The 16,017-nt window shown below is 42.3% G+C and overlaps 1 long non-coding RNA gene across 1 annotated transcript; it reads right to left on the bottom strand.

The window, feature by feature from the left end:
* Positions 1-8,534: 8,534 nt before the first annotated feature.
* LOC135239486 (uncharacterized) lies at positions 8,535-13,251 on the bottom strand. Its single transcript, XR_010325384.1, has 2 exons — positions 12,924-13,251; positions 8,535-10,543 (listed from the first exon to the last, which is right to left on the bottom strand). It is a non-coding gene; the product is annotated as an uncharacterized LOC135239486 (long non-coding RNA).
* Positions 13,252-16,017: the final 2,766 nt, after the last annotated feature.

Here is a 16,017-nt window from a genome sequence, read left to right as displayed (position 1 = left end):
CATGGTATTTATTTTCTACTTTGAAAAAAAATAATGAATCGTTTACTTAGTGGTTCCATGCTATATTATTAAGTATATGTCACTTCAACTGATCAAGTACTTGTTAAGCAGTTGTGCAAGAAACAAACATGTTTTATTGCTCATAGAAACTTTGTTTGATAAATGGATTTAAAATGTGTAACATAGTTTTCCAGCCAAAAGAAAATTTCCGACTTTCTTCAGTTTCCAGCTCATAAATACAGAGAGATTCAAATTTATTTAGAAATTTGTGGACAGCTAGCTTTCAATGAAAAACACATAATATTGATGAAATTCCTCACGTAGTGCATGTCTGGATGAAAACTGAGTACACATCTGAGAACACATTCAGTTAAAGCAGGAAAAGTATTCAAAATTAATTTAATTTAGATTTTATGCAGCTAAGTAACCTTAGAAATACACCTTTTATTTTACATTTTAATAACCAGGAAGAGGAGAAGCAACTTGCAGTGCGGTGTGGAACAATTAGCTCTGTCCTACTGCCGTTCTCTTGGTGGCCAGCAGGTTGCGCTGTGTTAAGGGACAGTGATTGTATCTCCGTCCTGTCGCCTGTCGAGGCTCTGCCATTTCCCTGTCAGTCAGTCATAACGGCTGCCGTTCGTGTGTCCCAGATCCACACACTTCTCGGCTCACATGCAGTCCCCAGAGAGCGGATCGGGGCTTCACAGGAACCAGGAAAATCTGATCAGGATTTGCTTGTGATCTGTCCAGTGTTATGTTTCCCATATATAAGCTTTTAAGTACTCTCATACCATTAGGGTTGTCTTTGGTGCTCTAGTTTGTTTTGGGTTTGTTTTTCATCTTTCCCTTTCTTACTCCAGAAAAAAAGAACTCTGTAAATCACTGGAGATATATTTATTTAGATTATCATATTCAACTTAGATAAGCTTTTTTTTCCCAACCAAAAAAAAAAAAAACCTTTTAACAGACACAATATCCGGGCATTATCGACAAGCATTTAAGAATCTGGTCTGGAACTACATAATACCCTTCTGTTCTTTACGGAAGAGACAGCGTGCTTTTAATGGAAATTTAAAGATCATCGGGATGTTACAAGGGAAAGATAGTGATAAAGTAGAAATACTGATAATCGTATTGGCTGCCCATTTAATCTTGTGGCAATTGTTTTTTATGTTTAACTTTAAAGAGCATTTCTATTCCTATCTTATATCATAAGATCAGGTGGTGAGGCCCAAAGAGTCCCTTCAGACCTGTCAGCAATGACAAACTGTGTGAAAATACAATATATCTATTATAATATACCATAATCTGTGTGATGTAGCCATAGCCATTCCAATATGCCACATAGAAATGATAATCGCATTATCGGAACACACCATGTGAAATTGGAACAGACAGGGGAACAGAAAGAGAAATTTAGAATTGAGAAGAGAAGGCAGCCCTGGTACCCATATTAATAAAGCTATTTTGATTATTGCTGCTGCTGTTCTAAATTATCTTTATAATAATTGCTGTTACTGGGTTGTTATTTTCATTCCAGCACTTACATTAAAGTTTTTTAATTTTTTTATTTGACCTTTATCTAACTAGGAAAATCCCTTGAGATTAATAAAATGGCATACCATTACAAAAATAATTAAATTAATAAACAAACAACTAAATAAATAACAATAAGTGGGAATGAAAAAGAGAAAACGTCCTACCCTCTGTTTTTTTGTTGTTTTTTAGGACTAGGAGTCTCTTAAGATGAATGAACACTTTTCCAAGAGAGAAAATATCTTAAACCATTCCGCTTTGTTCACTAGCCAGCCAGTCACATAGTCTACAGGGAGTCCATCATTTAACAGTAGGGCTTTGAGCTGTAGGACGACATGTAGCTTGTGCAGGCAGACTGTGGGTAAGTGGTTGACTGGAAGGAGGCACTGGTGCACAGTGAAACATTCATGTCCAATCAAATCCCTCTCTTTGTAGGGGAAGTTAAGTCCAATCACACGCTGCTCTACAGGGACACTGGCCTCAATGGCAAATGGCATCACCCCAGGTTTGATATCAGACTGTGGGGCCCGTCCACATGTATGGCCACACACACACACACGTCCACACACATATATTTTATGTTTAATATTTATTTGTGTGTGTGTGTGTGTGTGTGTGTTGATGTTGTTGGAGGAAGTGGATGTGAAATCTGTGGCTCCATGCAAGAACAAATCAATACTACCACAGCTAATGCACACCGGTTATAGCTGCCGTCATTAATGTACTGGATGTGAAGCCATGCTTTTGGACGTTGTCGATAGTTTGAACATTTTCACAAGCTTGTAGGCTTATTGAAAAAGACACTTATTTCGTTACAACACTTATTTTTACCCTTAACCAAAGGTTAAAAACAGGTTAATTTAATAAACCGTGTGTGTCTTAACCATGTCAATTATGTGTATTTGCTCAGAAACACAACGGTTTTTTCACTACTTGAATATGCTACACATTAGGTATCCTATACAATAGATATTCAAATGTCTGTGTGTGTGTGTGTCTGCTTGTATACAGTACATATGTTTGTTTGCCGGTGCCTGTGTGTGTGTGTTTGTGTGTGTGTGTGTATGCATGTAAGCTAAAGGGAGTCGATCTTCCAGTAAGGTAGATGGAGTCAGTGTCCCTGTAAGGTAGAGGGAGTCAGTGTTCCAGTAAGGTAGATGGAGTCAGTGTCCCTGTAAGGTAGAGGGAGTCAGTGTTCCAGTAAGGTAGATGGAGTCAGTGTCGCTGTAAGGTAGAGGGAGTCAGTGTTCCAGTAAGGTAGCAGGAGTCAGTGTCCCTGTAAGGTAGAGGGATTCAGTGTCCCTGTAAGGTAGCAGGAGTCAGTGTACCTGTCAGATAGAGGGAGTCAGTGTACCTGTAAGGTAGCAGGAGTCAGTGTACCTGTAAGGTAGAGGGATTCAGTGTCCCTGTAAGGTAGAGGGAGTCAGTGTCCCTGTAAGGTAGAGGGATTCAGTGTCCCTGTAAGGTAGCAGGAGTCAGTGTACCTGTCAGATAGAGGGAGTCAGTGTACCTGTAAGGTAGCAGGAGTCAGTGTACCTGTAAGGTAGCAGGAGTCAGTGTACATGTCAGATAGAGGGAGTCAGTGTCCCTGTAAGCAGGTGCTCGTTTTCCAATGGTTTAAATTTACATAAGCTCCAGAGGTGTAAGTGTATTAATTATGGATAGAACTTAACAAAATGTACAATCATAGGGTGAGTGTGAAGTCCGTTAACTCACTGCTTCACAACTATGGTGTGAGTGGTTTTTTAAATATTCTATTTGTACAAACTTTACTAATATACATATTACTGCGCATAACTACAAAATACTGCCTTGTTGTTCATTTTTACAAGCAACATCAATCAGCCCTTTAGTTTCAGCTCAAAGAAATCAAATGAAAAAAAAATACCCCAATATGTCCTTTTGCCCTGGTGTCCCATTCAATCCCGATAGAAAGTTTTGGTGCGTAAAAGTAAGATTAAGTTTGGCAGGGAGACGCAGCGTATACAGGGGCTGCGGTAATTCACTCTAACCTCCCGGTTGCCACTTGAATAAGATCACGAAGCTCAGATCCCCCCCCCACGAAAAGGGGTACGAAGGGGAGAGTGGGCACGAGACCACTGCGGTATCGACAGAGGCATGCATTTGCTAAAATGATGATGAATATTTCATGCGGGACGAGGTTTCAGTGCTCTTCGGCGGATGTAAATAAGTGAAGAGCCTATGATATTTACCCCCAGTGTGAAAGATTCATGAGAGCCCGAGCTATTTAAAAGGCTAAACATGACATGGTGTTTACGCTGGGGTCAGACAGTCAGGGCGGACAGACAGAGGGCTCTCAGCTCTCATATGGAGATAGCATTACAGCCGAGGAGACAAAATATTGCTGCGGTCGCAGGGAGAGAGGCACGGGGCGATTCACATCCTTTTAAGGCGTCCTTGGGCCTGGTAATCGTTTTCAATCCCGGGAAGACCCCCGCGCGCGCCCGCTGCGGGAGGGCGATGTTGTAGTAATGCGGTTTACTGTAGCGCTGGGACTCGCCTCCGACGTGACCCCGAGTCCGACTCGGGACATTAGCGGCAGATGGCACGGATCGATCCCCACCCAGCCGAGATTCCGTTTTTATGGGCGTTACAGTACACGGCGACGCTGACCCCCTCTCTCTCTCTCTCTCTCGTGGGGATGAAATTAGTATTATTATCCGAGCGTGAGCGGTATCGTATGTTCATCGGGCCTGCTCTTCGCCTGGATGTTGGGTGCCAGCGGCCATTTCAGACGGCGCACTTCACGAGCCAAGCGCACGCAACCGCCGCGGTTAGCTTTTAGCGTCCCGGTTGCGCGTTTAGTACAGATTCCCCTGTTCTCCTTTACGAACCCGTGATATTTTCAGCGGAGAGGCTCTTCTGCACAGGGGACTCCGCTGCGGATGAGGACACGGACACGCCACCGCGAGCGCTGGCGTCCGAAGCGCTAGCTTTTCCGTCGTCAGGGTAGCGCCGGTTACCACATCGAGTCGGGAAAGGTGGGGGGAGGGGGGGCGGGGCAGGAGGAGTCATCGTTAAGGTCCTAGTAACCCCCGACTCATAAGAGAGGTCCGGGAGCTGCGGCCTGCAAAAAAAAAACATGCGTCGCGCGACTTCGCCAGAATGGGGAGAGTCCGAGCGAAGAGCAGGAATGTCGGGAAGCGGACGATAAAACTCCGTCTGGAAGGGGAAGCGGGGCGGGGGCCGGCATTACATCTTGATCAACAGATGACGGATAATGTGGGCCCTGCCCATCTTTCATGGGCCCTTGTTTGATGACAGAACATGGGACGCCGAACACATCCATTACCCGGGAAACCCCCCCAGGCAGGTGCATCAATAACGTTTGCACCCGGCCGAGAGGAGGACACTCCGCTCCGCCCGAGGGGTCTCTCCACGTACCACATCATTACAGCCCCCCATTCTTCATGTGAGCCCCACAAACAGAGCGCAGAGGCCAGTGTCCCCCCATACCCCCCCCCAACCCCCCCCCTCGCCCCACCGGAATTAACCCCTCCCATCCTCGGTAAGAGTGGCAGTGGGGGGGTGTATTCAGAGGTCTGTCTCTATGGCTCTGGTGTCCAGGCTCTGATATGATTTCTCCTTCACTCAGGAAACTTTAGAGAATATGAAGAAATGCACTCTGGGAAGGGTATCACTCATCCAGCTCCACAGTCTGAAAAAAAAACCACACAGAAAAAAAACTCTCAATGGCAAATCAGCAAAGCAGCAAAACTAAAAAATGTATTAAATATTTAGCCCAAATACGCAAACTCATGTAAAACCTACAAATCCTGGCTACAAGACCTGGACTTCTGCCCTTCTGCCCTTCTGACAGGACAGGACCCCTGATTTAATGCACTGGGACAGGACCCCTGATATAACACACTGGGACAGGACCCCTGATTTAATGTACTGGGACACAACCCCTGATTTAATGTACTGGGACACAACCCCTGATTTAACGCAGTGGTACAGGACCCCTGATTTAACGCACAGGGACAGGACCCCTGATTTAACGTACTGTCAAATCAGGGGTCCTGTGTGTGGCTGTGATGATTATTGTAGGTTTTTGACTGTGACAGTGTGTTAATGACATCGATGATATGGCTCTTTAACTGATGTCTCTCCAGTGAGCTGCCAATTAAACAGCAGCTTGCTAAAAGCTGCTCATATTAGAGTGTAAGCCCCTCCCCCTGCTCCCCACTGTCAAAATGATTGGTGGGTGTAAATCTTCAGCTTGTGATTGAATAAAAGTCAGGGCTGCGGTCCAGATGGCACGCTAATATACCGCGGCTATGTTCTTGATTTAATTCAGAATTAAAATCATCTTCTTCAGTGTCATTTGTGAATAAAAATTAAATGCCATTTAATGCTGATCTTTTGTTATGTTATGTGAGAGTCAGTCAGAATTCATGGTGAAACCTCCATTTTGTTGATTGAGATCCATGAAGGTTTTCACCCTTAAAATACCAAATTGATTCAGATACGCTTTTTTTTTAAATATCTGCAATAGCATTCGCTTTGACATTTGCATTCTTAGAAATTTGATTCTGAATATTTGTTCAGGTAAACTGTAAATATGAATGAAATGATACACTTTAACTGCATGTGAATTGTTCATTAATACATGGTATTATTGACGTTTTACTACTGCTGTTGTTTACATTCAGTTTGGAAAAAAAAGTACTGCTGTTTTAATAAATAATAATAATAATAATAATTATTATTATTATTATTATAAATAGTTTAATCTAAGGTTTTGGAGGTTTTTCCTAATATAAATGATCACTACTATAAAGTGCGCCTTCCATGTAAATAAGCTATCTGGAGGGTAGGCCCAACCCTAGGTCAACTATTTTCTGCTTAAGGGTCAGGCTGTAGATCCTTATCAATCTCATTATCCTCTTAATCCTCTGGCTGATTACAGCGGGGTGCCTGTTTTCAGAGATGAATGCCATCTCGATTTACTTCCTTCTCTGTGCCACCTACTCACCATACCCCTGTGACCTTGGTCAGATCATGAGATTTTACCGAAACCCTTTTCCTGTCTGTAGGCCTGTAGGACTCAAGTGTGGCAGGACCGTCCAGCTCCAGTTCTGAAGGCCTGGCAGGCTGGGGTAGATAGAGGGCAGGCTGAGACAGATAGATGGTACACTGGGGCAGGTAGAGGGCAGGCTGGTGCATATAGAGGGTAGGCTGGGGCAGATAGAGGGCAGGCTGGGGTAGATAGAGGGCAGGCTAGGGCAGATAGAGAGCAGGCTGGGGCAGATAGAGGGCAGGCTGGGGTAGATAGAGGGCAGGCTAGGGCAGATAGAGAGCAGGCTGGGGAAGATAGATGGTACACTGGGGCAGGCAGAGGGTAGGCTGGCGCAAGTGTTTATAAACAGAAGGCACAACAAACAATGCAAACACATAGACCGACCTCGGATTTATTAAATCTACTTGTAGGTATTGAAAGACTGTTAATTGCGTTTTGAATGATTAAATACTCTCATCAGCTCAGTTTTCAGTGTGTTTATTTAACGCTACCAGTTCTGCAAATTAATGACATTTTCTAAGCGATTTGTTCTCAGGTCTTCTCTAACGTTTTCTCTAACGTCCATTTATTGACATCTCAGAAGAAAAAAAGAACCCCACAAAAGGTAAGTGGGGCAGGGGGGGAGGGGGGGGGAATGGAAAAACAAGCTAGTAGCAAACAGATGAAAGCTTTGCATTGTGGGTAGGCGGTTCCCTTTTTATTCATTGTTTAAGAAGCGGGATGCACACAAGAGACGTTTTCATCCAAGCAGGGGAAGCGGTGACAGATTCTCCGTTTCTGACGCGGCCCAGCGTAATGGGAGAGCCCTCCAACACCTGGGACCGCTGGGGTTCATTCAAACTCCCGCTGCACCTCCCTCCCTCCCCGAACCTCTCTCTCTCTCTCTCTCTCTCTCCTCTTCTTTTTCTTCTTCTTCTTCTTCTCATGTCGTATTTATTCATTTATGTACAGCCGTGCCCATCTCACTGCTGAGAAACCTCGAGTGTCTTTTACACCACCCCCCCCCCCCCCACCTCCCCCCTATCCCATGAGAATAATTAAAAAACAAACTGGCACAAAATGTCCTCACATTAGCGCTCCACTGGGCTGTGTTCCAGAGAGCTGCGGAACGTTCCGGACCTTTCCCCGCCCCGGCTCTCCCACTGCTAATTATGACCTCGCGGGGCACTTCGTTTGACCCGTTTCACTCACTTCTTAATTAGACGCGCGACACACCGTGTCACTCTGAGCCGGCTGTGAGCACGGGACCTGTTTTGACCCTCTCACCGCAAAGTCATAAATACCGACTGTTGCAAAACAGCACAAATGTTATCATCTAATAAAAGTAAAAGACAGATTCACATTACAGTGAACGTGTTACATTCTCATGTTCATTACATTACATTACATTATAGGCATTTAGCAGACGCTCTTATCCAGAGCGACGTACAACAAGCTCAACAATGTTCAAGCAAACCAAAGCCACTACTCTGCTCAGTTTGAACCTTGATCCTGAACACATTCAATATGTTACCTGATGTTAAACTGATTTTGTAAATATGAGATAACATCACTAATATACAAACATTCATTTCAAAGGAAGGTAACTCTTAAAGCACTGATTAAGACCAACTAGACCTCACTACTTCAAGTCTGTTTAGTACCTACAGCTGCCAGTGGTTCTCTACTATTGCGTGAAAGTGAAGCCAATGGACTCTCTCAGTACAGCCCACTGTAGCAATCAAAGCAACTGCCCTTTTGATAGTTACAAATATCGTTAAACACTTTTTTCAAAATTTGATTTCTTTTTTTGGGAACTGTTGTGGGTTTGTCATATTTAAGGATGAGTAACACCGCCTCCTCGACTGAGATCCTTAGTCATTAACGTTACTCTTAAATACTTCGCTCTGTTTCAAAGCGGAGTTCATTGATAATTTGCGCCTGCATGTGCATAGACTAGGTGAGAACCCTGGCAGTGTCTAATCGTTACCTTTGTATGCAAATGCCATTAGTCCTGTTTAAAGTGTGCTTTCTTATTTAATTAATTAAAACAATCATCTATGAACTTTAAATTAGTCTGGTGTAAAATAATCTCTTTTTAGTCATTTAATAATTAGCAGCCAGTAAAGCTGCTGTATTAATTGCACTGATCTTTGCCTCAGGAGACGAAGGGGTGGGGGATTGGGGGGGGGGGACAGAAAGCTCTGCCATCACTGATTCCTCAAATAGACAATTCCCCAGAACTGAGAGAGAAAAAAGGGAATAAACTTTTTTTTTCTGTGTTCAGACACTAAATTACCCCCGGGAATCAAATGGAACCCTTAATTAGCCTCGCGCAGTGGTAAAATTGATTGAAAAGCAGCACATCAATTATTAAACGTAACAGTTTTTTCCCTCCCCAACGCACCCCCCTTTCTTGCGGAAGAAGAGAGTCTGAAATCGCTTGGGTGTTTCCTCTGAGTCCGAGGAATGATGAAGGCTTGCTCTGATGACGGGTTAGATTCTGCCTGGTTCAGCTCAACATGGAGCCCCTTAAACAAAGCTCCACAACAGGAGGAGACCAGGGGAGGGGAGAGGAAATCAGCCACCACCATCATCATCATCATCGCTATCATTGTCATCATCTTCACTATCATCATCTTCACCATCATCACCACCAACAGCATTCATCATCATCATCACTATCATCACCACCGCATCATCATCATCCTCATCATCATCATCACCACCATCATCATCATCCTCATCCTCATCCTATCATCACCATCATCCTCATCATCATCCCTATCATCACCACCACCACCACTATCATCATCATCATCCCTATCATCACCACCACCACCATCATCCTCATCATCATCACTATCATCACCACCACCACCACTATCATCCCTATCATCACCACCACTACCATCACCATCCTCATCATCACTATCATCACCATCAACATAATCATCATCATCATCATCCTCATCATCACTATCATCACCATCAACATAATCATCATCATCATCATCCTCATCATCACTATCATCACCATCAACATAATCATCATCATCTTCATCATCATCCCTATCATCACCATCATCACTAGCATCACCACCACATCATCACCACTGTTGTGTACTATGCAGTCTGTCTGTATTGTGCAAAACGCCTTTGTACAGTTAATTTTGCTCCTACTCTTCTTTGATTTTTTTACTCTATGATGGTTGTTGGGAGTAAATGCCTTGTTCAACGGTACATTCTGCACATAGGATCTATAGTATAAATTCCTCGCACAAGCGTGTATGTTCTGCACACGTGTGTGATCTATAGTATAAATTCCTCGCACAAGCGTGTATGTTCTGCACACGTGTGTGATCTATAGTATAAATTCCTCGCACAAGCGTGTATGTTCTGCACACGTGTGTGATCTATAGTATAAATTCCTCGCACAAGCGTGTACGTTCTGCACACGTGTGTGATCTATAGCTGGCTGTTACACATGCAGCAGTGGCAGTATTCGCGGGGCACGCCCGGGAGAGGCTTATGTGGGACTGCCCGCTTCGCGTCAACAGATAAAAATCTCAGACAGAGATCAATACACAGTTAAAAAAGAACATCCCAACTGTGCAGCACATGAGCCAAATTACTGTGTAACTGAAAAGTATAAATAGTGGTTCCTATGCATGGACAGACAGCTATAATACTGCACACTTATTGCCCCTTCAAAGTCTGAAGGCCGTAAATTCAGCCAATAGCGTCTCCCGGGAGGAGCCCCTCCCCCTTCCTCGCGCCAGAGCGCCAGGATCTGCCACAGTGATGCATTCTGGTCCGCTCTGCGGCCTGCGAGTCTCGCAGGGCAGCGTGCGATTGGTCGCGTGCCGTCACCCAGGGCTCGGGTCTGTCAGTCACCGGGGCTTTTTATCGACACCCAGTCCTCCAGTCAGCCTCGGCCTCTGCGGCCTGTCTGACCAGCAGTCTGGAGCTTCCATCTGGGCCCTTGAAGCAGATCAGCATAGCACTGGAGCTGAGAAACATCAGCAAAGCGTGCCGGCTAACCTGGGATCTCCTTTATCAAACCATCATACATGTTCTCCGCATAGTTGTGACTGAATGAAGCCAAGGCAAGCTTAGCTAAGCTAAGATAAACTAAGCTAAGATAAGATAAGATAAGCAAAAATAAGATAAGACAAGATAAGATAAGACAAGACCGACTTTATGGTCCCAAAGTGAATTTATCTTGGACAAACAATGCATGCTGTGCAACTGACACATTATATATTGTATGTATTTTAGAAGTCCACTTTGGCATAGCAATTGTGATGTAGCCTCTGACCTTCACAGTGGCCTGTGTAGTTGAATGATTAGTGAAAGGATCACAGAACATGAACAAACAGGAAGCTTCGGGGAGTAGTGCTGGATGTTGGACCTGAGCATCATTCCCCTCCAATGGGAGAGACAGCAGCATCTCCTGTTACCTCTGACAGTGAAAGTGAACTCTGTTGCTCTCTGTCTGGCTTGTATTCGTGTCACAGCTGAGATGTAACAGGAAAAGGAAGTAACATGATGAATTATTCCAGCTGGCCTGTGAATGTCTCTGCTGCATCCGGCATCTCTCCCTCTCTGCTGTATCTCTGCTGTATTGAACTCCAACAATTACAAGCTGCACGTTGGCAAACAAGATCGCCGCAGTCTTGTGTGGAGGGTGGGGGTTGGGGGGTAAGGTCTAGCATCAGTGTCAGTGCAGGAAACATATACAAGGAGCATGGTGAGCTGAATTTATGTTATTTTATAGTTTTGTATGGAGTTAGTCGCAAAGCGGGACTTCATGATGCGGTGTGGATGGTTTTCCTGAACATATTAAGTGATTACATGATGTAGATCAGTCATCCACTTTTTCCTTCTCCCTACTGACTCTTTTTCCCAGGCTGCACTGCAGGTTTTTTTTTTTTTTGCATTGTGTTGGACCAGCGAGAAAGAAATGCATTATGGGGGATGACCAGGAATTTGCACAGTAAAATGTCTTTTTGTTCCTTTTTAAGATGAATAACCACTGCATTTGTCCTATAGAAAGGCCAAAGGACAACATTTTAAAAACATTTAATGTGGGTAAAATCCTCCTTTAAGCTCAAAATACAAACAGGTACAACAGAGGTACAGTGTGACAGCTCAGAGACGTGCAAGCAAACTCAAACTGTCAAAATTTAAAATGTCTTGTAATGTCAGTTTTCTACCACAAGGAAATGTGCATATGCTAATGCAGGATTTAAGTGTGTTTAAGTATATTTACGCTGATATTGCATTCACAGTGTATAGCGTTGCACAGTACTATAATTTCAAGATTTAGATAAAACTGTGTTGAAAAGAAGCTGAGTTTTGTCTACTGATGCTAATAGAACATTTTGATAATTTATTAATACATTTTCTATTATTTTACTTAAATATACAGCTATTTTGCATTACAGCTATACTGGTGAACATTAAAAGCCATTCTGCTATTAATAGTCTAATAGTCACATAGTCACAGACTTAACACATTCCCAGTATTAATATTATAAAGTAGTATTCTACAGCCAGGTTGTACAAAGGGACACAGCTATTGTTTGTTAAATGGATTTAAAGGTAACTCATCGGCTTAGTGATTTAGGCAGCTAGGTGTGCTGAAAATGCAAAAAATGGTGATGTGACTGACTTTACCAGCAATGCAAAATCAAATTATATTAACTTCTGGAGCAAGCAATACATACTTTGTACTTATTTTTCCATTTTTAGTTAGGTAGCTAGATGGCTTCATTTTTGACCCACCATTGGAAGGTAGGAATACTGAAAATGACTCTAGCCTGGGCTAGTCTCATTAAGGAATAAGACCTGACAGGGCATGTTGTGATAAAGTAAATATGTCCGTATGCGTCTTTGGCATTTTTTTATTTTTGTATTATTATAAATATTATTTCTGTGTAGAATTACATTTACATGCTATGAGTATGCATGTTACAGACATGCATAATTTACATTCTGCATTTCTGAATGCAACATTTTCCAAGGTCATAATAATAATGATGATGATGATACCATTATTATTATTATTATTATTATTATTATCGTTATTATTATCATTATTATTACTATTACAAGGAATTTTCTGTTGCACCTTTCATACAAAAGCCAAAGTACTTTAAGAGTTTGCACACAATAAAAGAGTGATAAAACACCTTTAACACCCCCCAACCCCCCCTCCCCCGACAGCCCTTCTCTCAGGCTTCCATCAGACTCATCACCCACCCCAGGCTACACTTTACCACACAATAACTCCTCTCTGTATAATGCGCATTCTGTGAAAGATTGCTTCACTCATCAATCTCGCGCCGTACTATTTTACCTGAACTGTAACTGAGCGCTTTCTGTTGTGCGGCGCTGAATCCGGCCTCGCGCTCCGTACGGTGCTTTCATGTCCACTTCACCTGCAATGCTTGCTCTCCTTTCAGGTGTAGAAGGTGACGAGGTTACAATAATGACGGCTTTTCCCGTCTCAGTTACTCTAATGGATTTCCGTTTCTTATTTTGGCACCTTTCCACTTGTTTTGTTTGCTTTTATTGGACTTCAAATTGGCAATCAATTTGTTATTCCTACTTAAGGTACAGGATCAAACGGCAGAGAGTGGGAAATGCATCTGTCAGGCTGCACTGCTAGAAATGTGATCACACATTGCGGACATCAAGCGGCGGCTGCTCATAAAACCCTGCCTAATTCTCCATCAAAGGTACTAATTAGGAAAACAGCATTAATCTGTTTAATTGCTTTAATTAACATGCCAATGATGAGAGCAGTAAAATCACAGCACACAACGCAGATGTTAGATCGTGCTTGATCAGCCGTTTACTGCTGCCACCTTGTGGTACTTAAATGCATCGCAACTATCCAGTAACAGGCATAAAGAATTGGCAAAGGAACTTTTCATTTGAGATTGTATTAATTGACCACTTAAACATGCCATTCATGAAAGAAAGACACTTTATATTATCAAAGAAACAAACTAATCTCGAATTCCTAACTGAATTTTCCAACATGTGACAGAACTCTATGGTCAGAACATTTTTTTTGTTTCTCTGTCATCGGAAACCCAAATTCAGCCAAATCTCCAGAAATAAACGACCAAAAATCCAAAAGAGTCGCCTGTCGACATTCCTCAGACGCCGTATCATCATGGGTGACTGGCTGGGTCTCGGAGTCCCCCGGTAGCCGGGGCATTGTGGTTCCCTTGCAGTGAGTGGAAAACTCATTTGGGACTAATTAAGTTTTGCTGGCCCACCTGCTCCGGTTACTCAGACTCAGCCAAGCCAAAGTACTGGTAAAATGCCTCTAAATGACACTCAACACTCCACCGCGGACAAGTCAGAGGGCCGAGCACAAAAGGGTGCGCTGAGGCGTTTGCGGTTCTCCCAGGGTCACGTATAGGTTATGACAATGTTTTAATTAGGAGCTATGACTTATACATGACGCCATTCCTTATGTACAAAAAAAATGGACAAAAGCTCTTTTACAGAAGTTCAGTCAAGAAAGAAGACACTTTCTCTGGCTTTTGTGCAGTCATGAATCGATCTGCCAATAATTTATTAATATCGTTCACTACTTCACAAGGCCAGGAAATAAAATCTTTCTTAAAATTAAAATGTTGTGTGTGTGTGTGTGTGTGTGCGTGTGTGTGTAGGCTACATACATATGTATATGTAAGTATAAAACGCGCGTGTGTGTCACTGGTATATGTGTGTTAATCATTTAGCCCGTCTTAAATCTCTGATATGAATATACTGGTAGAAACAACGACTTTAAGATCGATATAGCATAATCAGATTACGATTTTGGGGAATAGTATGTGTAGGTCTATATTAACTTTTTTTTTTTAATTGACGAACCGTTCCATACATTATGTACAGTGCATAGTGTTGGTGCACAGACAACCTCAAAAAAGTGTTTATATTTTTTCACAATTGATTTGCAAATTTAAACACTCTTTTTTTTCTAAAACTAATTTTTAAGCTTTAATATGGGAATTTAAGTCCTCAATAAATAAAAGTCCTATTTAAATCTGAGTATTATAGTTTTATAAGTATTATAATTTCTGTTCATACTTGTCCTCGACCTACTCACCGATAATTACTTCCTGCAAACCGAACCAATTCTTACAAACCGATGTGAATTCAGATCTTGCAAGTCGCAGGATGCGTTCAAATCAGTCAACTTTTTTACAGCCAGGGCAATTTGGGAAGGTCTTCGATGGCTTTTTACGCACAAACGTTGTTCGTTTATTTTAGCACAAAATGGTACATTTGTTTGCGTATCTACTGAGAGTATGTACTAGTGTAATATCTTTACTATTCTTTCACTTTTCAACAAAATGTCACCAGGTTTTCACCCACGTATTGATGGTATACCGTGAACGTGAAGCAAAAGTTTTCCAGCCGACTAGGACATAGTCAGACGGTATCAAGGTAATACCTGAGCTATATTGGAGCTAACCTAGTCCGCCAAAACATTTCTCCACCTAGGCCTAGATGTCCACCGCGCTGTCCCGTCTAGATTCGGGCTTGTGCTTAACGGTTAGACTACTGTTTCACATAGACTGAAAACAGAATGTATGCTCTACATGTATAAGATATCTGAAAGATTATCACTATTCAATAATTTAATACGATATAATAACATATCCTATAGCTTACATGGTCCTTTATACTGAAAGCTTTAAATGTAAAACAAAACAATTTCCAGGCCATCGAGAATGCGGAAAATTAGTTAAATACAAATGAGCCTTCTTTGCATGTCATAAGTCATTCATCATACAGTCAAACACATAAACATATAATTTAAATGTCAATACGGGTATCCTTTTTTGTTTAAAAAAATGAGAGCGTACCAGAATACAAAGATTTAAAAATATTCTAAAATCCGGAAGTCTATATCACGAAAAACGGTATTATAAAAAAACACATTACAAGGCCACTTTAAAACTGAGTTCATTTATGCAAATAAAATATGTCCATGGGAGCAAATCGGGAAGCTAATCCTATATTATTATTATTATTATTATTATTATTATTATTATTATTACACAAATGTGTAGATAACCGAACAGAAACCCCATAAACCAGCAGCCCCCGAGCTCCATGCATTCTCAACTTTCCCGGCAAATTTACTAGATGCTCTCTTAATTTCTGCTTCTGACTTCCGGTAGGTAACACGCCAGGTAATTCCCTGCCAAAGATGCGCAACATCTGTACAATAAGGACGGAGGATACCTAGCGAACATGAACCCGAGAGGTAAATTGGAGAGGTTAACAGGTTCGCGAACAATGCATGTCTTGCGCAGTTTTCACAATTAGTAGTAGCAGTTAGGACCCCTGTTAACAGACTAAAGGCTATAAATCTGAAGAAAAAAATTCCCCGAGGGCATACGCGTATGGATAACATATGAACG

Source organism: Anguilla rostrata, chromosome 14 (assembly GCF_018555375.3).
Source record: "Anguilla rostrata isolate EN2019 chromosome 14, ASM1855537v3, whole genome shotgun sequence".
Lineage (NCBI taxonomy): Eukaryota > Metazoa > Chordata > Actinopteri > Anguilliformes > Anguillidae > Anguilla > Anguilla rostrata.
Note: the sequence above shows the minus strand (reverse complement) of the source record. Positions and strands in the feature narration are given on the sequence as shown.